This window comes from Suricata suricatta, chromosome 10, assembly GCF_006229205.1.
Source record: "Suricata suricatta isolate VVHF042 chromosome 10, meerkat_22Aug2017_6uvM2_HiC, whole genome shotgun sequence".
NCBI classification, from domain to species: domain Eukaryota; kingdom Metazoa; phylum Chordata; class Mammalia; order Carnivora; family Herpestidae; genus Suricata; species Suricata suricatta.
Genome location: NC_043709.1, coordinates 61,294,726 through 61,298,670, shown reverse-complemented (window position 1 = coordinate 61,298,670; position 3,945 = coordinate 61,294,726).

Genomic DNA, 3,945 nt, shown 5'->3' with positions numbered 1-3,945 from the left:
AGTCTGGGATTGTTATTCCTCCCGTTTTGGTTTTTTGTTTTTTTTTTTTTCAATATTACTTTGGCTATTCAGGGTTTTTTTGTGGTTACATACAAGTTTTAGGATAGTTTGTTCTAGCTTTGAGAAGAATGCTGGTGCAATTTTGACTGGGATTGCATTGAATGTGTAGATTGCTTTGGGTAATAATGAAATCTTAACAATGTTTATTCTTCTGATCCATGAGCACAGAATGTTTTGCCATTCTTTGTGTCTTCTTCAATCTCTTTCACAAGTTTTCTATAGTTTTAATCGTACAGGTCTTTTACATCTTTGGTTAGGTTTATTCCTAGGTGTTTTATGGTTTTTCATGCAATTGTGAATGGGATCAGTTTCTTGATTTCTCTTTCTGTTGCTTAATTATTGGTGTATAAAAATGCAACCCATTTCTGTACATTGATTTTGTACCCTGTGACTTTGCTGAATTCATGGGTCAGTTCTAGTAAGCTTCTGGTGGAGTCGGTCAGGTTTTCTATGTCATCTGCAAAAAGTGAAAGTTTGACTTCATCTTTGCCAATTCTGATGCCTTTTATTTCCTTTTGTTGTCTGATTGCTGATGCTAGGACTCCCACCACTATGTTAAACAACATTGGTGATAGTGGATACCCCTGTCGTGTTCCTGATCTCAGGGGAAAGCTCTCAGTTTTTCCCCATTGAAGATGATATTAGCTGTGGGCTTTTCATAAATGACTTTTATAATGTTTAAGTTAAGTTCCTTCTATACCAACTTTCTTGAGGGTTATTATTAAGAAAACATGCTGCATCTTGTCAAACACTTTTTCTGCATCTATCGACAGCATCATATGGTTTTTATCTTTTCTTTTGTTAACGTGATTTATCACATTGATGGATTTGTGAATATTGAACCAGCCCTGTAACCAGGAATGAATCCCACTTGATCATGGTGGATAATTATTTTTATATACTGTTGAATTCCAATTGCTAGTACCTTGTTGAGTATTTTTGCATCTGTATTCATTAAGGATATTGACCTGTAGTTCTCTTTTTTTTTGTTGGGTCTCTCTCTGGTTTGGGAATCTAAGTGATGCTGACTTTGTAGAATGAGCCCGGGAGTTTTCCTTCTATTTCTATTTTTTTTAATAGCTTGAGAAGAATGGTTATTAACTCCACTTTGAATGTCTGGTAGAATTCCCCTGGGAAGCCTTCTGGCCCCGGGCTCTTATTTTTTGAAAGATTTTTGATAACTGATTCAATTTCTTCACTGGTTATGGGTCTGTTCAGATTTTCTATCTCTTCTCATTTGAATTTTGGTAGTGCATATATGTTTAGGAAGTTGTCCATTTCTTCTACATTGTCCAGTTTGTTGGCATGTAAATTTTCGTTGCTGATCATTGCTTGTATTTCTGAGTGATTGGTTGTAAGATCCATTTTCATTCATGATTCTGTCTATTTGGGTGTTCTCTTTTTTTTTCTGAGGAGCCTGGCTAGAGGTTTACCAATTTTGTTTATTTTTTCAAAAAACCAACTTTTGGTTTCATTGATGTGTTCAACTGGTTTTTTGGACTCTATATTGTTTATTTCTGCCTTGATCTTTATTATTTCTCTTCTGCTGGGTTTGGGGTTCTCTTGTTGTTCCCTTTCTAGTTCCCTTAGGTGCTCTGTAAGTTACCCAACCTGAACAACAGAGAGAAGAGAGAGAGAGAAGGAAGATAAGAAAGAAAGAAAGAAAGAAAGAAAGAAAGAAAGAAAGAAAGAAAGAGAAGGAAGAAGGAAGAAAGAAATAGGGATGGAGGAAAAAAGGAAGGAAGGAACTCATTGGAGTTTCCTGAGAGAAGAAAGAGGACTGGTTGAAAAAGTATGCAAATAAGAACTGAAAATCCCCCCAAGTTGGCAAAGGACATAATCTAAATATTCAAGAAGCTGACAAATCCAAATAGAAGGCATCAAAAAATCTACAGCAAGATATATCATCATCAGAATTTTGAAAACCAAGGATGAATTAAAATTGTGAAAGCAGCAAAAGAAAAACAACACTCTACATATAAACAAATAATCCAGTGAGAAATGGGCAGAAGACTTGAACAGATACTTCTCCAAAGAGGACTTCCAGATGGCCAACAGGCACATGAAATGATGCTCAGCGTCACTCAGCATCAGGGAAATACAAATCAAAACCACACTGAGATACCATCTCACGCTGGTCATAGTGGCTAAAATGAACAAATCAAAAGACTTTAGATGCTGGCGAGGATGTGGAGAAACAGGCACCCTCCTACACTGTTTGTAGGAGTGTAAACTGATATAGCCACTCTGGAAAACGGTTCCTCAAAAAACTATCAGTAGAATTCCCCTATGATCCAGCAATAGCACTAGTGGGGATTTACCCAAGGGATACAGAAGTGCTGATGCATAGGGGCACATGTACCCCAATGTTCATAGCAGTGTTTTCAACAATAGCCAAATCATGGAAAGAGCCTAAATGTCCATCAACTGATGAATGGATCAAGAAGATGTGGTCTATATATACAATGGAATACTACATGGCAATGAGAAAGAATGAATTCTGGCCATTTGTAGCAAAATGGATGGACTTACAGGGAGTCATGCTAAGCAAAATAAATCAGGCAGAGAAGGACAGATTCCATATGTTGTCACTCATAGTTCTAACAGGGGAAACCTAATAGGAGACCATGGAAATGGGAAAGGAGAGGGAAAAGAGTTGGGGAGAGGGAGTGAGGCAAATCATGAGAGACTTTTGAATGTTGAGCACAAACTGAGGGCTGAAAAGAGAGGGGGGAAAGTGAAGGGGGGTGATAGTCATAGAGAGGGGCACTTGTGGGGAAGAGCACTGGGTGTTATATGGAAACCAACTTGGTAATAAACTATATTTTAAAAAAAGAATCCATTTCAAAGGGCAGCAGATGCCTTGTCAGAAACCACAGAAGCTAGAAAAGACTGGCACAATTTTTATCAAGTGCTTGAAAGCAAAAAAAAAAAAACTGTCAGCACAGTTTCCTATACCCAGCAAAAATATCCTTGGGATTGAAAGGGAAATCATAATATTCTTAGATGAATGAAAACTAAAAGGATTTGTTGCCAGCAGAACTAACCTGAAAGTATTGCTAATGGAAGTTATCTAAATAGAAAGGAAAGTATAATAAAAGAAATCTGAAGAAACATCAGAAAAGAGTAAAGAACAGGGTAATAAAAAATGTGAGGAAATACAATAGATTTTCTTTCTCCTCTTGAATTTTCTAAATTATGTTTGATCATTGAAGCAAAAATAATAACACCAGTGTGATTCTAAATGTATTTAGAGGAAATATTTAAGAAACTATATTATAAATGAGGAAGGGTAAAGGCATATAAAGAGTTAAGGTGTCTTCGCTTGAACCAGTCAAATGATGACAGCAGTAGACTGTTGTAAGTTATGTATATATCATACCTAGAGCAACCACTAAATGGTATACAAAGACATATACTCTAAAATACTATATATATATCAAAATGGGCTCTTAAAAATATTCAAGCAGCCACAGGAAGGCAGGAAAACAAAGAGCAATGAGAAGAACAAAAAAATAAAATGACAGACTTAAGCCTTAACAGATTAAGAATTACATTAAATTTAGTCTAAATACACCAGTTAAAAGACAGAGATTGTCAAGGTTTTTTAAAAAAAAAACATTAGCCATATGAATTTGAGGATAGTTTGTTCTAGTTTGGAGAAGAATATTGGTGCAATTTTGATAGGGATGGCATTGAATGTGTAGATTGCTTTGGGTAGTAATGACATTTTCACAATGTTTATTCTTCCTATCCATGAACAGGGAATATTTTTCCATTTCTTGGTGTCTTCTTCGATCTCTTTCATAAGTTTTCTATAGTTTTCATCATATAGGTCTTTTACATCCTTGGTTAGGTTTATTCCTAGGTATTTGATGGTTTTTC